This window comes from Pinus tabuliformis, chromosome 1_2 (assembly GCF_031772625.1).
Source record: "Pinus tabuliformis cultivar Carrire ecotype Pingquan chromosome 1_2, CPIR1, whole genome shotgun sequence".
Taxonomy (NCBI): Eukaryota; Viridiplantae; Streptophyta; class Pinopsida; order Pinales; family Pinaceae; genus Pinus; species Pinus tabuliformis.
In genome coordinates this window covers 195102564-195122649 of record NC_142298.1, presented here as the reverse complement: position 1 = coordinate 195122649, position 20086 = coordinate 195102564, and the positions used below count along the sequence as shown (strand labels likewise).

The window sequence follows — 20086 nt, the reverse complement described above, 5'->3', positions numbered from 1 at the left end:
AGGCCCTGGATCAACTGCCAAACCATGTGATCACTGCTAAGCTGGCTAGTCCAGGTGCATCATCCATGAATGAAAAAGCAGATGTAGGAACGCTGTGAGTGATGAAGGTTCCCATGGTTATGAATGATGCTCTACAACTGTCCTTAGTCCCATGGCTCTCAACAGATCACTTGTGGGTGTCAATATGTCCTTCTAGAGGACCTGGACCCCAGTTAAATTACCTAGACCTATAGATGGATTCACCTGCCAATTGCACACAATATCCACTGCCACAACTTCCACCATAAAGTACATTAATCATTACTGCATCTAAGTGAACCAAGCCTGAAAGTGGGTGAATTAACACTTCATATAAGGCTTCTCTTCCAAAATTGGGGCTTATTCACATAATGGTGTTACCTCCCTAGGTAGGAGTGGTTAATAGATGACCCTATTAGGTGTTCTCAACTCACAAGGGGAAGTGACATGTCTTTGGTCGACCCTTCAATCGATAGTTTCCATGTGAATAATGATGGAATGAAGGGGAAAATACTTCATGGCCAAGTACAATGGTCAAAGGGATTGTTTATGATGGAGTACCTCATCCTAGGTGTATAGATTGAGGAGGGAGTAATCGTGGATGTCGGAGTTACCTCGGCCTTTGTTTTTCCACCCCTCTGAATGTCTTTTACTTTTATTGATTTTTCTTTGTATTGTTGCTTGTAGCTGAAGGAATAGGAGCTTGCTTTCTATGATTTATAACAATTATTACCCCTTTAAGGATGAGGCGATTCATTGCCCATCAGGGGTTGGGACACACAAGGGTTCCTTGTCTTCTATGAGATAGGGCAACATTGGCCTAGGAACTAGGGGATGGCCATATTAGAGAGGTAGAGCTTATGCTTGGATTTTTCCCACGTGCTAATTTATAAAATTATAAGTCCTGGCCATCTTTTGCATTTTGATTTTTCTTTTGTTTTTCTTGTGGCCATCATATGCTCTTTCCATTTCATTTAGCTGCATCAACCTCCTAGGGTGCATTTCCAGGCCCAACCTAGGTATGAGGATGTGTGGATGCCAAATCCCAAAGAACCAATGGTCAGTTGAACTTGATGAAGGGAGGTGGAATAGGGGCTCATAATGTAAGATGGAAAGTGGTAAGTATGGAATAGTGGGAGATGGGGCTACGCTATCACGACTTCTCAAGTAGTGTCCCTTCCTAAAGTCATGGGCCATTAGGGGAGGTTCCACTGGACTGGGATTGAAAATTAACCCCCCATTTAAAGGGAGGGAACAAGACTACGACCAAGACCTTTCTTTCTTCCAAGTTACCCCATAATCCATGTCAAAATGCCCAAATACAAACACGCATAAGCACTCAATTGCAAAATGAATAAGTACCTTTTGATCAGAAGTCTACATTCCAACATGTGCTATTGACAAATGGGTGAGGAGACATATGACTGACGCTGGTGGCGAAGATATGAGTGGCACGTCACATCGGCTACAAGGTGGTTGTCAGGGGTTGCTGGATGTCGGGTGGAAGAGATGAATAGGAGAAAAGTTTATCTTAGGGGTCACCCATTTTTGGTGGGTAACATGGACAAATATCACCTTTCAAAGACAAGCTCTATATAAGAGAGGTGAATCCTATTGTAATGGTGTGAAGCATTTTTTTAATATATTACTGTGTTATCATGCATATCTCCATCTCAACCCTTTCTAGTGTTTTGTTTTTAAATGGGGTAAAGTTAATTTTTGTAAAATGTTTTTTTCATCCATACTTATAAATATTTTTCTATAGATGTAGAAATGCGTTTTAAAAAGGAAAAAAATCATGAAACATAAAAAGAAGGTATATATATATATATATATATATATATATAGAATCTGTCCTTTTACAATAGTTTGTCCAAAGGCCATCTCAACAATATCCAATATAATCAAAATGATAAGAAATTGCACTTAGAGTATTTTAATCCCTCTTAATAGATCCGTGATTAAAATAGATCTATGCTAATTGATACTAAATCAATATGCATTCCATGTTTTGGTGTTTACAAAGTAGTCCTCAAGGCTTTGTCATAGATAGAAAGTTATACCGATTTAGGAAAATGAATATTTTATGAAATCTTGTTCGTAAAAGGTTGTCACGGTCTAGAGAAATCCTTTGAAGAAGCATATTATATGCAAAAACCATTTCCAACTCAATTATACTGACATGCACATAAGGTCATATTGGCCTATTCTACCTCAATGTAATCGATTTGAGCTTTAAATACAAATGCAAATGGCATATTTAAAAGAATCAATACAAAATTCATGTTTGAACCCTACCAATGGCTAAATGCAAATCTGCCACCAAAATTATGTATATTGTATGTCCTTTTTATTGATAAAAGATAACTGATATATCAAGAGCTTTTGACACACTAAAGAATTATAGAGATACAACCAATTTGGTATTTATCCTATTATGGGTTGACTATCCAACGATGAAATTTATGCACCCATTGAAATCCTACCCAAATATTGAAGTGACAGGTTTGGAGTAGGTGATCTGTAAACTACCATGGATATTCCACTAGAATAGTTCATCACAACATATCTCACATGTTTTTGTGAAGTCTTTGTTATGCAAAGCTTTACATATTAAGATTTAATATTACTAGCTTAGTGCTCAAAATGCCGAAATAAGAGAAGCTAAAACAAATACCTCACATCCATACAATGAGTAGAAGATGTACCCTAGGAAACCCAATATGGGAAAGCCCAACGAGAAGGTGAGGAATATGCTTGGCTCATTTCTTCCCATATATGAAAATGAAAATACAAATACAAATGAAGGTGAACTCAATATGGAGTTAACATTGACATTGTGGCCTGTATGACTACTACAAAGTCTTCTACTTCTACTATTTTGCTGCAATGCTCACTACCTTGCTTTCCTCACTAATGGAATGATAATATACAAAAAGAATGGAACCCTTTCATTTCTTAGTGGCTTTGTATTAACATGTCCTAATAATTGTCTAGGGTTAGGGTTAGGGTTTTTCATGCCTCAACTTCTATTTAGAGACCTAACCTTACTGCATACATCAACAACTCATTAAATTCTTAAAACACAATTTTTTTCTATAATTTAACCCTAATTTACCATAAAAACACGAAAAAAAATGTTTTTTATATTTTAGATGAGTGCCACAAGTGAGATAGAGTACTGCCTTCTCAATCTAGGGCATATGGAGTCGAGGATACAAACTATTCTAAGGTTTCTTTGGAGCGATTCTAAATCCAAACAAAACTAACGAAAATAAACCAATTTTAGTTGGGGTTTGTAATTTAGATTCTCAATTTTTTGGATGATTAAGGAAAAAAACTTATCTCTATTCCTCAAATGCTTGGAGTAAGGCTTTAGTTCAACAAGGTACAATAAAGCAAATACTAAATAAACTAACTTAGCACAAGAACATTAATCCCATGGAACATAATGCCAAGTTAAAGCAAATAAACTAACTTACTTCACCATGCAACATCCATGGTCCACCTTAAGCATCCATGAAAATAGATCACAACGCATCACAAGATCTACCCAAGAAAGTTGCTTTACTAGTCCTCCATTACGCACAAGAGAGAGAATATCACTAATGAATAGAAGTTATTTTCCAAGTGTGACAATCATCTAATGATGAAATTGTCTCCCCTATTTATATGAGGGCAACAAAGTTGATTTTGCTTTAAATTAGGCTAAAATCCATAACACATGTTGGATGGGTCATCAAGGCAACCCTCAAAGATGGCCAAAAAATGAAATAACATGAACATAAGCCTAAATTAACCTACATCTATGAGTTTGAAAACCTCTAAGAGTGACATCGTCTCCGAAATGCATGTCTCTCCATGAAAAGGTGCAATGAATGGCTTAAAGTATGTATCTTGTCCTGCGAGTCATGTTTCTCCATCCAAATGATGTGCCTCTTCACCAAAATAGCCCTCTTAAGCCCAATTTAATCCTCCAAAAGGTCACGTCATCATCAAATGGGATGCTAGGATGATGTCATCAAGCTATGGCATGACATCATCAAGGTAGAAGGTGCATCCACCCCTTCAAAGGGTCCCAATTGATCATAATCATCAATCACCATCAACAAAAGAGCAACGTCTGTCAAGAAGGTACAATGCTAGCCTAGGGGCATCTTGTTGTCCTACAAGGGCACTAACTCTCCAAGCCAACACCCTAGCATCAAAGGTCATTGTTCAAAGTATTGTGGTTGGAGGAGGCTCATATCATTTGTGCTAAGTCCTCATCAAGGACAACATTCCTCAAAAGTGCTCCAATGTCCTCCATCAAGTGTCTTGTGTCATTGTGGAATATGGTTGGACATCCTCTACAAAGCCCTAGAGAAGCATCATATCATCCCTTATGGGATCTTGGCTTCACCTGTAAGAATCATCTAACACATACTCAAAGAATCAAGTGAAATCAACTTCATGGGTACAAAAACCATAAAAGCATCAAGGTGGACCATATTTAATGTCAAAGCCATCAAATTATGTCTCACAAGTATCATCTTCAAATGTCCTACTAGCTTATGATTGTGCACAGGTTACCGTAGTTAGGTATGGGAGTGTTATCACACGACCTTATTAAGTGCTTCTAACCCTAAGGGGAGGAAAAATTCCTAGGCTGACCCTTTCAATTGATAGGTGCAAATGATAGGTGTTATGGCTTGGGGTTTTACTTCATGAGAGGTGTGATAGTCTTATGCTAGGTTATGTAACCATTGTCCATGAGCACCATTGTAGAGGGAGCACTTAGCTACTTGAGTTACCTTCCCTCGGTTTTGTTTTTCCAAACCCCCATATTTACCTTTTTCTTCCTTTCTTTGATATGGTTTGTTTAAGAAACTTTGTTGGTTTATCACGTAATAAAGATGATATGATCCCCCTTTAATGATGGGCAGTTTATTGCTTCATCAATATCAGGATGTTCACTAAGAGATCCTTTTACTTTGAGAGGCGTGATATGGATGGATACTCTTGGGGATGAGTTGCTATATAAGAGGGGGTAGTATTCAAGCTATAATTGGATTTTGCTTGCTTTACAATGTACATCCCTTGCCATTCTTTTGCATTTTGATATTTGGCTTATTCTTTTTCTTTTCTTATAACTGCATCAAACTTGGGTATTTTCAACGTCTTCTTCTCATAGGACAAGACCAACAGACAACTAGTTTGAGCGAATGACAACAACCAATTAAAACATGGGATAATGGACATTGGGGAATGATGACGTGTGTTAAGTATGAATAACATGGAGCGCTACCATCATCAGAGCCTCCTGTTTGTGCCCCTACTAGACAATGAAAGGAATACCCTAAGGAAGGTCACATACTAGACTAGGGACACTTGATAACCACCTAGGTGAAGGGAACAAGGACACAATCAATAGCAGTGTATAATCCAATTTTAACTTGTGATCCATACTAGAATGCCTTAAACATTAAATGGAAGCACTTGATGCATAAATGGTTAAAGTACCTCATGATAGATCACTGACCTTCATTGGATGAATAGGCTAGACCAATTAATGTATTGCCTAGAAAAGGGGTGAGAGGCATCTAAAGCTAGCTTTTTGTGAATCATGGTAAGCACTTTGTGTTGGCAAGTTGCATCCTAGAAGAAAATTTATCTCCTAGGATTATTTATGCATATGGATGGGTAACACACCCAATAGGGTGAAACTGGGATTTAATGAGGGTTTTAAACATCTCCCACTTGGTGATTAGGGGATCACCTTCGAGATTAAGTGTCTTCATGCGGATTTCCTACCAAGTTTGGTCATGGTCTTCTTGTCGAAGAATATAACTAGTTTCGATCTTCATAATTGTATGTAAGTCATGATGTAATGTATTTGTCAAAAGAAAGAAAAATAAAATTATTATAAAAGAAATTGACTTATTAAAGCATGGGTTTCATGCTTGGGTCAATGGTTTTTAGGTCAAAGCCTCCATTGTAGGCTTCTAGGGTTTATTTCAAGTGTCCTTGTCCATCTCATAATGTAATAGACCCTTCTTGGGCTTTATCAATCCTTTTTTTCATGTAAAATAGGTCTTTTAGGCCTCCTCCACCAAGTCGGTCTCAACCTGGGCAAGTTAGCCTAATTGAGGAGAAAAATCTACTGTATAAAGGCAACAACTCGACCTCATTTGTAGAACATCCACAAGAAGTTCGATCTGCAGTTACTGGAGGTAGAAAAGGGTGCGAAATTTAAGGAAGAGGAAGGAAACCCTAGTGAAGGAAAAGGAAGTCTTTCTCACATGTGTGAAGTTTCTAGGTTGTTGGAAGGGCCGAAATTGCAGTACTGTAGCTGGGTCGAATTTATGGAGTTGCTGGGTCAAAATTCTGGAATAGTTGGGCCGAAATTCTGGGTTGTTGCTGGGCTGTAGCTGCTGGACTAGAAGAGATTACTGAAGTTTTCTGAATCATATTGAAAGGATGAATCGGTGGAGGAGGAAGGTCTTTTGGTTAGGTCTAAACTCTTGGTCTATCTCAATTTGATTAGTGGAAGAGGTTGACTGGGTCTTCCCCTAGAGAGGGGTTTTAGCCCTCGCTGAGTGCCTACATTTGGTGTCGTTGATCTTCATGTTTTTGATTTGATGATTGATTGATGAAAAGAAGATAAAAGAACATAAAGAAGATAATAAGGATTCAAGAATAACACAAGAAATAATCAATATAAGAAAATATTTCTGCCTTTCTGATTTTCTAACATGGTATCAGAGCTAAGGTGAAGAAGGAAGAAAAAGGAAGCTTGAAGACCTATTAAAGAAAGAGGATCAAAGAAAGGTCATTAAGGAAAAGGATAAGAAGAGAAACCTACTATCTATAAAGACTATGTCAACTACAATGAAGGTAGAAAACAAGTTAGACGAAGCCTCCAACTACAGAGCATGGAAAAAGAGGATAGATCTTATTCTTGCTAAGCACAAAGTTTTGGATCTTGTTCAAGGAAAAGTCAAGAAACCTACAGATGATGCAGGAAAGGAAAAGTTCAGAGAAACCAAAATCTTGGCCATGAATCTGATAGTAGATGGAGTAAAGGACAATCTAATCCCATACATATCCAACATAGACTCTGCTCAAGAAATGTATGAAGCCCTCTCCAAGTTATTTACCATCAAGAACATTGGTCAGATAGCTAGCCTCAAGAATGAACTAAGGACAATAAAGATGACAAAAGATGATATTGTGTCATCATATTTTGTAAGGATATCTAGAATAAGAGATGAACTCCAAGCAATAGATGAAGTTGTATAAAAAAAAAAACTCGTGATTACTGCTGTTCTAGGTTTATCGAAATCTCAGAGTGCTTTTGCATCAAGAATCAGCAGTTGGAAGGATACACCAACCTTTGAACAAATGTGGAATACATGCAGTCAAGAAGAAGCCCGCATCTCCTTTGTAAACAACAAGGAGGATGAAGAAGACAACACTTCAAATGCCTATTCTGCTCATCACAAGAAGAAGGGAACATTTAAGAAGTTCAAAGGACCAAAGAAGAAGGTTGATCTATCAAAGATTGAGTGCTACAATTGTCACAAAATGGTACATTACAAAAGTCAATGTTTTAAGAATCCAAGGAATAAAAAGAGAGATAGAGAACACACAAATGTTACCGATGAAGCTCCACCTAAGAAGAACAAAATTGAAGAATCGGAAGTCAAAGATGTATACTATTAATTCCTCTCTTACATATCGTTCTTGGTCTACTATTTTAAAGTTTTCTAATATGTTTTGATTTCTAGAGTTTGTAGGTGTAATATATCTTTTAGAACTTTTTGAATTATTTTAATAAGTTGTAGGCATCCCTCTGAAAGATTGGTTCAAGAGGGAGCCTCCACCATTTTACTAAAAGATAAGTATCTTGTTTCTTGTTTCCTCTTTTATGTTTGGTTTCCTCCTCATATCGATATTTGTTTGTATTGTATACTAATAACCTTTTCTTTATAATTTTCCTTGGTAGGAAAGTTTGCAGAATACATAAACGCTATGGATGAGACTTCAAAGGAAAGACTTGAATCATGAAAGAAGTTCTGTTGCAAAGGAACCCCTTCAAGAACTGAAGTCATACAAAGTTTGTTAAAGAACAACTTAAGGTATATCTTAAACTACAAATTTTGGTACAAGGTTCTCTTCTTGCAATAGGTATGATCATTCTCTTTTGAAATTTTCTTTACATTAGTGACATTGTTATGTCTAGGATTTTGAATCATAAAGATGGTTGTTAAGGTGATTAATCATTATATTGAATCTACCCTCTTTATACTATCTCTTGTTGTTTGATCATTTTTGTGAAACCCTAACCTTTAGGGTTCACTGTAAAACCTTAGCCTATTATTGCTAAGGGTATGTCAATGTTGATTATGAAACCCTAGTCTTCTTAGGGTTTGTTGATAAATTCTAGAACATATAATGAAATCCTATTCTTTTGAAGTTTAGGGTTTTGGTAATGTCGTGATAAAAAACCTAGCCCTTTGGGGTTTGTCAAAGTTATATAATGAAACCCTAGATATTTAGGGTTTGGTGAATTAGTGTTTATGAACAAAACCCTTGTAAATAACTAAAGTAAGATCCTAGGAATGAAACCCTAGGTGTATATTCGTCTAATAGAAACCCTAGCCTTGGTCAAAATTGTTGTATATCTAACTTTGATATATTGATGTTTGTATATTGGGTTTACCTAATAGATATTGATATGAGACGCTGGTGCATCATAATGAAATCCTAGATATGTATATGCAAGTATGCTAACTTAATTGTTGATACTCATGTTTTAGTTTGTGAAATCTAGGGTTTGTAACAAAACCTTAGTAGAGATTGATATTCTAGGACATGATGATATTGTTTTCGATTATTGATATGATTTAGCTTTGATGATAAAATCTAGGGTTTGCAACGAACCCTGGTAGAATATAACATGTAATTCTAAAAGCATATTATTTAAACCTTAGATGTATAGTGTTGTCTCCTTTTTTAGCACTTGGAGCAACAATGCTTCAGGAGATATAGAAAGAATCTTAGAGACAGCGTCTGGGTTGATTGTAGACCAGTGCCAAGGACATCTTAGATAGAGGATTACATGGAAGATTATCAGTGGGGTTTTTGTTGCACTCCAATTGTCACGTAGTTAAAAAGATAAAAAGGGGGGCTTGGTTCAATAGGCCTTCAGTAAGGTAAACTCACGCCAATACATGGATCCAAATGTGTAGGGGGTAAATTTGGGCAACCTCAAAGAGAAATGTCTTGTTCTGGTGGCTGACACACAACAACAGGCAGCTTAATATTGAAGTTGTAGTAAAGGTGAAGAGGAGGAGATCAAGGAAGGGAATAGATGCATAGGGCTGTAGACAAGACAAAATCCTAAGCGGCTATGTTCCGGCAGAAGGATGGAATGCAGAAAAGATGGAATGACAGGAATTGTGGAGCACGAATTAAGGTCCCAAGATCTATTCCTCATGGGTACATTTATCACCAAACAATATAAGTAAATCTGTGCTCATACAGGTACTGCAAGTTAATCCAATAACACAAGTAAATCTGTAATTACTACAGGTACTGTAGGCTATTGAATAACACAAGTAAATTTGTAATATACATAGGTACTGTTCACCTATTTAGCAGCATACATATAACCATGAGAGGATGAGACCGACAACTTCATTACACAATTTCAGAGAAAGGAAAACATATATGAAATGAGATTTATAGAGGGGAAACATATTGCGCATTGCCATGATTGGAATCACCAAAGAGCTTCATTAATCTGCAAAATGAGTCCCATTCACTAGTCCATTTACATTCAACAATCTATAACTCAAGTCTCTCATGAACAAGCATTTAGAACCAAAATGGAACCAAAGAATTTGGACCACTCAGGGGCAGAATTCCGGAACCTGTATCAAGTGTTTCTCCCCCTTATTTATACAGAGAAGGGGGGCTTTGAATCAACATTTACAAAATATCTCAGGCCAGGGCCAGCGGTCGGATTGACTAACTGTCTAGGCCTGCGATAGCTCTGCTGCCCAAAATGATTTTTAAGGATTTGATCCCTTTCTTCAAAATAAACAGAAATTATAGAATAATAAAAGAAACAAGGGAAACTGAATAATGATGGAGGAAAATGTCCTTCTGCTGCTCCTGTGAAGGCCCTTGATCAGGTCACGTCTCTGTGTTGATGTGCCTTCCTTGCAACTTGGCTAGTTCCCGTTGCTTTCACCTTAACTGCCCGACTTCTCCACTCTTTGTAGTTGGTAGCAATTGACTGTGTTTGCTTGTCACGGAGCAACAACAAAGTTTGTCTGGGCAATCCTTCGTATTTATGACCGAGTGGAGCTCCATGCTGAGGCATTAAGTCTTTGTGAGTACCTATATTGATTTACTGCTGCACCATGCTTTCATTCAATGTCTCAGCTGCCGACCCATCCGCCTTCAAAGCCTTGTACCATACTATCGGGGCGTCGCTGTATCAGGACTTTTACGCTAAGAGGCATTACAGAACAACGGGTCTTGATATCCTTTGGCCCCCCTTTGGTTTAGCCTCTTTCTGCCTTTCTTCTCATATGATCGGGGGGCTGTGACCTGGTGCTTGGTCAAATATCCGAGGTTGGCAGATTAGCGATTTCCTATCAATGTCCTTTGGCACACCTTCCTAAAACTTGCGATCACTGATCGCCTTTATGCTAAGCCCTTGGATCTTCGGCATCTTATGTGACCGCGGCTAACCCCCCTTATCGGAGCCCCTTTATCGGCAGATTCGCAATCGGGGTTTTTATATTGGAGCCGCAACATGTTTGTGATCTTTGATTGCGATAGTCCTTTAGCGCTTGGCCTCCAGCTCTGCCTTTGGTTTTTATGCCTTTGCGCCTGCGGACCAACCCCCTCATCGGAGCCCCTTTATCGCACTTTCCCTTGTGTGCATTGCGTTACAAAGTGCTAATAAGCCTCAACCTCCGACTTGCGATTGCCGATGTGACGCCATCAATGCCACGTGGCACTTCCCGAGTGGTGACACCTGTCACCTAGATATGCCCTTTTTGGACCCTTGAAAATGCCAGATCTATGTGCCACGTGTCCTCCGTACTGCCACATCATGCTAACATCAGCGCCATCGTGTCTTTATCGGATCCAATAGTATTCAGCCATGTGGCCCCTTGAAAGAGAGAGAAAAAGGCCCGCCGATACCTAGTTTTTCGCTGAAATCCTTTGTTGAATTATTTTCAGCCATCCTGGCGCTTTAACACCATCGACATTGTTTTCCTGTAATTTCTTCATAGTGATCACTTTAAGATCGCCGATTGCCGATTGCCGACATGTCTTGCGCTGCTGCGATCGCCGATACGCCATGTCGTTGCCAAGACCTCCGATCGCCGATTCGCCCCAGAGCTCTGACATTTGTGGTCGCCGATATCGGTGATCGCTGATCGCAAGCTTGCTCTGCCCTCTCCTACTTGCTGCTTCGAAAAACTCCGATTGCGATTTGCAATGAGCCTTACCCTTGGTCTTTTTCTCTTTGTTTTTTGGCTTTCAAAGGGTAGCTTCAATCTGCTCTAACTTTTGATCCAGGAGTCCATTTTTGGAATTCCACATATCGTTGGAAAGTTTATTCTAAGCACTATGCAATGGAGGGGGTCCGATTTAGCTTTGAGAGCTTCTGCACCTTGGAACGTGGCTTCATACCTCACTGTGCTTTTGCACTTTGGGCAACTGAGAACACATGTTGCAGTGAGTGACAACATATAGTACTATGATTGGATTGTTATTTGATTGAATTGATGATATCTAAGGCTTTATGTCTCGAAGATGGAGTCTAGGTTTTATGACAAAACCCTAGCAAGAAGTTGAAGTCTAGTATGTAAAAAGATGTGTCTCTTGCTGATTATGAACCTAACTAGGCTTAGGTATTTGATGTCTAATATTTTGATGCTTCCATTGTAATGACATGATTTTGATATAGTTAACTTCATGGTTCTGTATGTTTGTATTTGGTTATACTTGCTATTAAAGTTTTGTAGGTACATAATCTTCAAGATGTTGAAGATCTTCATAATGATGAGCATGATGAAGGAAGCTATACGAATGATGATGATCAAAGTTGACCTTGATGCCATGAAAAATAAATGAAGCCTTGAAAAGATGAAGTTTTGTCCGATATTAAAAAGGAAAGTAGTTGTTGATCTCTCTAAGTTGAGAGGGAGCTTGGATAGAAGAAAATGTATATCTCTCCGGTTGAGAGGGAGGACTTAATATGACAGTCATAGTAAATACCTTGAAGAAAGAAAGAATGAAAGTACTGTAGATGGATTTGCGAACAAAAGAATTGAAAAGTATTGAAGTTGTATTTGCTGCTACTGAAGAAGTAAAAGAAGAAGAAAGCTTCCGACAAATTGTACTTGGATAACTTGATGATGATATAATTAGCATCAGAATGATTGAGGACCCTGAAGGTTTGTGTTTACTTGAATATATCTTTAAAATCTTATTACTGATTGGGGTTGTGATTGTGCAGGATCTCTTAGTAAAAAGATTGAACGTTTGAAGCATGCTTGGAGTGGTGGATATATATTTGATTTAGTTGAAAAGGAGAGATGAAGCATCTTGTGGCTATAAGATGCTTGGGAAAACATTTGGCTAGCCTATGTGTTGATGTCTAGATCCCGAGGTAAGGAGGGTGGCGTTGGTCATGGAGCTCTGACCTTGGATACACACCTAGATCCCTGGGTTGGTGTTAGAGCTTAAAAACCTGATGGTACCTAAAGTGGCTAAAGCTTGAGTACACCTTAGTCCCACCCGATTAGAGTACCCTAGTCAGGTATCTAATCTGTATCACTGCGTGTGCTGTGAACTCTTTATAGATCACTTTGAAATCTTCCATGTACCTCTGTATGTATGTAATTATGAATACCTCCCTAGCTAGGAGGGAGTGTTGAAGAATGTAACTAGTGTCAATCTTCATAATTGTATTTAAGTCATAATGTAATGTATTTGTCAAAAGAAAGAAAAAACAATTTTATTATAAAAGAAATTCACTTATTAAAACATGAGTTTAATGCTTGGGTCAATGGATTTTAGGTCAAAGCCTCCATTGTAGGCTTCTTCGATTTATGTCAAGTGTCCATGTCATAATGTAATATACCCTTCTTGGGCTTTATCAATCAATCAAGAAATTTAGTTTTATGTAAAATAGGTCTTTTAGGTCTCCTCCACCAAGTCGGCTTCAACTTGGACAAGTCAGCCTAATTGAGGGGTAGAATCTACTATATAAAGGCAACAACTTGACCTCATTTGTAGAACATTCACAAGAAGTTCAATTTGTAGTCACTAGAGGCAGAAAAGGGTGCGAAAATCAAGGAAGAGGAAGGAAACCGTAGAGAAGGAGAAGGAAGTCTTTGTCAAGCACAAGAAGCTGAATTTTCTCTCTCTTTCTCACATGTGCGAAGTTGCTGGGTTGCTAGAAGGGCCGAAATTGTATAACTGTAGCTGGGCCGAAAATCTAGAGTTTCTAGGTCGAAATTTTGGAGTAGCTGGGCCGAAATTTTGGATTGTTGCTGGCCTGTAGCTGTTGGACTAGAAGAGACTACTGAATTTTATTGAATCGTGTTGGAAGGCTGACTTGGTGGAGGAGGAAGGTCTTTTGGTTAGGTCTAAGGTCTTGGTCTATCTCAATTTGATTAGTGGAAGAGTTTGACTGGTTTTCCCCCAGAGAGGGGTTTTAGCCTTGGCTGAGTGCCTACATCTGGTGTCATTGAGCTTCATGTTTTTGATTTGATGATTGATTGATGAAAAGAAGATAAAAGAAGAACATAAAGAAAGATAATAAGAATTCAAGAATAACACAAGTAATTATCAATACAAGAAAATCTTTCTGCCTTTCTGATTTTCTAACGCTTCTAACTTTTGTTGGGAAAAGGATATCATTTTCCCTTCTCCTGTGTTATGGACTCTAAAATATACTTATAATTATCACAACCATGTATTAAACTTAACAACATCAATCTCATCTTGATAGGGTATGATGTCTACTTTTGCTTTCATTTTGAAAAGAGATTGGGAAGAGATGTTGCTAGAGCTTTGTTTCTCTTTCTCTGGCTCCTTTTCAGGTTCTTCCTAGTCTCTAGATTTCTTGTTTGAATCAGCTTAAGAGCTAGAGTTATGAAATTCCTCAAAAGGTCTATACTTTATTTGTAGAGTTGTCATGAGGATCATTGTGTTGTGAGAGATGTCAGAGACTTGTGCTTTTAGCTTTGAATACCTCTCATTCAAGTCAACCCTTGGATTGTTATTGTACTCCTTTGCCATGGCTAGGGTTTTGAAATTTCTTTCTTTACGCCAATTTTTGGATCTTGCAATTTCTCACAAAAACTCCAAAAAACATTGCTCTAATACCAATCTGATCTATAAACAGCCATGGATATTCCACTGGAATAGTTCATCAAAATACATGTTACAACTTTTTGTAATTTTTTTATTATGTAATGTTTTACTTAAGTTTAAGATTTGGTATTACTAGCTTAGCACTCAAAACACAGAAATACGTTGAAATTGGATACCAAGATAAAAAAACCTAAAACAAATACCACACTGTCCACACAATGAATACAAGATGTACCTAGGGAAACCCGATACGGGAAAACTTGGCCAGAAGGTGAGGACTATGTCTTGCGATGCAGAAAAAGGTGAACTCACTATGGAGTTTCGATTAACACAGTCACTTGTATGGTTGTTACAAGGTCTTGTACTTCCTCTACTCAATTCCGACATTCCACTCCTTTGCTTTGCTCAACTATGGAACACTAATTAATACTTCAAGAATAGAACCCTTCCTTCACTAGCAACTTGGTATTTAACATGCCTTGATAATCATCTATAATTAGAGTTATGGTTTTGGGTCCTTTAGATTCTTCTTGAAAGTCCACATGTGACCAGTTCCACATGTGTGAGTAATGTAACATCCCACTGGTACCATGGTGGTCAACAACATGGGTCAACTTGTGGAAGGCATAACTTCTGCAGACAAACTCTAGTTGAAATGATCGTGGCACCATTGGAAAGCTCTTGACACATAGAACAATGTTGAGAGGTTGAGAACTACATTGACAAAATTTTGACCCCAAAAACAACCATTAAATACCCAAAATGGGCTTCAGAAGTTTTAGGTCCCCAAATCACCAAAACAAGATCTTCCCTTCAGACGTGCCCTAGAAACCAATAGCTCCAGTTTTCCACTCAAATAATACCGAATTAGATGAAAAATTATATAGTGATCCATTTTGGATTAGTAGGGAACCTCACTTCAATGTCCTGGGTAGGATATCTAGGGGTGCATAATTTCTGCCTTATCCAAGTATTGATGACTGTTCTTGCACATAAATTGAAAGATATAAAGTCACTGTTTCGGATACAATCTTCATGGCAGCCTGTTAATGCAAACATAGAAGAAAATATTTGGCATATACATTTAGGCTTTAAAAATGTATTTAATTGCATTGAAAGGTGCTTCTAGAACCAATATGGTAAAGATGTTCTCATGTGGGTAACATTCATGCCATCATATGTTAGGATTGGAAACAAAATTATAATACTTGTCAGAAATATGAGTAATAATACTATATGCTGTTCAAATATAGATACAAACAGAAATAAAAATATCTATATATAAATGAAAGAACGATATGAGATTTACATATAAAAGCTGTTACAGAGATATAAAAAGAGAGAGATATGGATTTACTCATATGGAAATACTATTATATGAAAAGTGATACTATTTTTACAATAATAATTTTTTTATCTCTATATCTACGTCTCTATAAGTTCTGGATTCTTGAGTTCACAGCTCTACTTACTCTAACCATACTAGATCTATTTTAATTGATCAAAAAATTTACACCTCAAGGGATTTGATCCCTCCCTGTGTTTGATAGATCTGGGCTTAAGATGGATCTAGGCTGGTTTAGGCAAACACTACTACTGTTTACAATTTGAAATATTTCTGTTCTATGGTGAAGTGCTTATCTGCTAATCTGTGTTGCAGATGGTTAGCTTGAGTTTTAGAGAAGGCTTTAAAACTTTAGTAATAAAAGCTTCTAAACATTCCAATGATCTGTATAGTCTGTGCATTTAAAAAAAAGAATAAAGGATGAGCTTCAAAGAAATAGATATTCATAGCATATCGCTTTATTAATGAATTGGGGCCAGCTTTACATAATCAGTCATTGCTAAGTAGACAAAAAAAGAGTTGTAGCCTATAGAAGTCTAGAAAGGAAACAGCTATTTTCCTGTAAAAGATAACTAAACATGTTTTCTTTGCTTAAGGTAAATCATATTCCTACTTACACCAAAGGCCTAAGAAAACTAATTAGGAACTTTTAGTCATGTCCTTGGCTCTTCTCACAACTGCTTTCCATGCCTTCCATATCAACCAGAAATATAACCCTATAACTGGTAAACATTGTTCTCCATATTTCCATATGAATAAGTACGTCTGACAATAGATGAGCTGTCATTCCTAAAGTAATGCCCATAAGAATGTTTCATTCTGTTGAAGCCTTTATTTTCATGGTCTAACAGAAGTCAATTCAGTGCTTCAGGACATTAGCCGGTTTCTTCCCTTGTAGACGTTACCATTTTGTCAGGTCGTTAGCACAACGTTTGTTTGAAATTTGAAGTAAGTATCCCAACAAATCATTTTCTTAAGCCATGCAAATACCTCATATAGTGTGGCAACTACGGGCTTCTTGTTAAACTTCGTGCCTTACATTACTGTGTCAGCCCCAGTAATGATGGCTTTCCTAATCAATTTTTTTTATTTTTTATTTAGACAGAGTTTTAACCTTCACAATTTATTTGGCCTAAGTCCTCTGGGAAGTCATCAACGACCTGCCAGCTGCCACTTGGGTGGCCATACCTTTCAGTGGATCCAGGGTCCTGCGGTGGCAATGGAACCTGGCCACCTTGATGAAATAACACCAACCAGCACATCTGAACCCATTTTCCAGAACTTGGACTTGAACCTAAATAGAGAAGACCTTGAGCTCCAAAGGACCGGAGGAGGGTGGCTTTGCCAGTCCACCTACAGGCCTATGCCCTGTGCTCCTAATTGATTATGTACTTTGTGGAATAGTTTTCCCTACATTGGGATAGAGGGGACACCATGATCTTGATTTTCTCGTGCTTTTAACATTATCTTGTAACCTTTGGGCTGCTATAGAGTTATTTTACTGTACATTAGTTGAAATGCACTTGGAAAAATATAAACCAGAGATTCTTTATCTACTTTTTATTGATGGATAACCATTTGATAGTTTTCTACTTGAAAGCCCTTGTATCATCTGGGGACAATGATTGATCTCTTTCTGCCCTTGACATGCCTCATTTTCTCTACATTTTGTGCTGCATTATATACATTTACTTTTGTTCAATTTAACATGTCTGAGTTTGTTATTTTTTTTATTCCTTTGAACTTTACACAGGAAGCTTCCTACAAGAGAAACAAAGCTTATTTAGATATATGGTGGATGCAGATGATTATATTTACCATAGCGTTGCATGTTTAATGGTTATAATTGAAATTGAGTTGACACTATGCACATTGTAGACTCGCAATCATCCATGACCAATGCTCTCTTAGATTCTTGTACTGGACATTTTTTGGCTGTTTCTCACATCTTATCATCCTTATATTTAGCAGATGTCCTTAATAACACAGCACCAAGCACCGAGGCAATGGAATACACAGATGGAGGAAATGAGGTACATATACTAGTTGTTCCTCTAAAGTTGCTTTCTAAATATGTCTAATTACTTTTGCTGTGTTCTGTTAAATGTACATTTTCGTCATGCCGTGGAACCCACAATATTTATCATATTTCTTATGACTCCTTCTGTTACTGTAGTCTGTATCTGAAAGTGGCAGAATTTTTTTTCTAGCTATTCCTATTTGTTTAGTATGAGATTTCTATACAAAATAGGTTGAGTTTACAAATGGCCTTTTAATAAAGGAAAAAGGATTTTACTTCTAAGTTTTCTTGTAACTATGAAAACAGAGAATAGTAACAGTGATATCCTTCTTGTGCCTACAGTGGCTTGTTCCATTTGTCTCTGTAGTAATTGCAGTGGGAGCTATAGGCATTGCTGTTTCTTTGGGGAAAAAGTTGTTCAAGAAGGGAGGAGCAAGGCCCATGAAGTTCCAGCAACTAAGTCATGTACAAGTGCAAGGATTTTCAGATGATGACGATGATCCACTCGCGCATGAACCTCTTGCTAGGGGCAATGGGACTCATTAGTTTACAGACAAGTCACAGATTGCACGTCCTGTCCATTTATATTGGATAAAAATTATAGGAATTTGCCAAAAACACTCACAGAGAAGAAATAAAGTAGCATTTTAATTCTTTTTCCTTTATGTAGGATCCAAAATTACACCTATTATAACGGAGAACTGTGTAGGTAAGGAGCACATGTGAAATTCTGTTTTGTCTAATGATTGGGTTCGTTTCTGGAATTAGTAATGTTTGCCTAGCATTCAACCATAGTTACAGAAATTCCAGTGTAATTTATACTTGCAGTTAGCAAATCCAAAATAAATCTGTATACGTTTACATGTCTACATGATACTTTTTTTGCAGAATATGATGATAATGATTGATGAGCAACACCACAGGCTCACACTTTCATGCATAAATACCCAGCTATTAGCATCACGAGTGCTGATTGCATCGTTCCTTTGTTGATCATGGAAAGGCCTAATAAAGGCACAGTACCGACTCCCTAATAGTAACTATAAATGATAAGATACTTATTCTCTCCATTTTATCTATGCATCAATGAACTTTTATCATCCTTTGTGTCTGCATCAGTATTCAAGTGTAAAAATAGAAAGTGTTTTTCAATCCAACCATGATGGAATTGGCAGACTTTAGTTCTAGGCAAATTTAAACTGGGATGGTATAACAAAATAACCACTTGAAAAATTATCAGCATTTAGCTCTACACAAATATGTTATATATGTATGATACAAATTCTTGACCTCATAATATGTCCAACCATGCATAACATGCTAATTCATTATCCCCAACCCATGTAAACCTCATTATATGTACAATTTCAAATGACTATCAAATAAGTACTGTTGGGAAAACACACTGCTGAACCCCGTGCAGGGGCCTGCCGCCCCCCTTGTAACACCCCCACTTGTGCAGCTGGTCGTGGAAAGAATATGACACATACTCAACAATTAGACCACTGCATTAGAGCCCTCATCTTATATGAATATCTTGAGCTTATTGTTTAGGTCTACCATGAGGAGACTCATGTTACAGTTTATATTTGCAACTTGTGCTTCCAACCACAAAAACCCCTCCTATGTAGGATCATGAGGGTCATTCACAAATTTGTCACCCATGATTGGAGTTTTATGAATTTTGGCTTAGCGAATCTATATTCCTTGCAAATCTCCACAATATAACCAAAGAAACCTACTCTGATACCAATATGATCTGCAAACTGTGGTGGATATTCCATTAGATAGTTCATCACAACATATTTGATAAATTATACTTAAAAGTACAAATAATCTACCCTATGAGGGTTTATTTCTCTTTAGATTTCTATATCTGTAAATTATTATTTAGTGCATATGCATGCAAATCATAACTATGAAAAAAATAGATAACATCGAAATAGAAACTCACAAACGACGATTGACACAAGATATATCTTGGGAAACCCTTTTGAGAGAAAACCCATATCGAATGTGAGGTCGCTTTGCCCTCTTTCTCTAAATAGAAAATGATTGCAAGTACAAAGAAGTAAGGCATGTGGCTCATGGGAAACCACAGTGCACAAATCTTCTTTATGTGGTCTTTGGCTATCCGTCTCAGCGATTCTACTTGTCTATGGAACAAAATGCCTTCGAAAAGAATGGAACCCTTTTCCTCCTAATGGTCCAGTTATAATCTAACCCAATAGCTTACTAGTGGTTAGGTTTGACTCCTTCAACTCTTAGCTAGAGTTACAATATGGACTCTTTTACATTATTCTCCATCA

General features: G+C 37.5%; 1 pseudogene across 1 annotated transcript in view; it reads left to right on the top strand.

The window, feature by feature from the left end:
• LOC149205156 (uncharacterized) overlaps nucleotides 1–18646 on the top strand; it is a 72105-nt pseudogene extending 53459 nt beyond the window's left edge. The window contains exons 3-4 of the transcript XR_016251832.1: nucleotides 17729–17790; nucleotides 18120–18646. The product of XR_016251832.1 is annotated as an uncharacterized LOC149205156 (transcript). The remainder of the gene's footprint in view (nucleotides 1–17728; nucleotides 17791–18119) is intronic.
• The last annotated feature ends 1440 nt before the right edge of the window (nucleotides 18647–20086 follow it).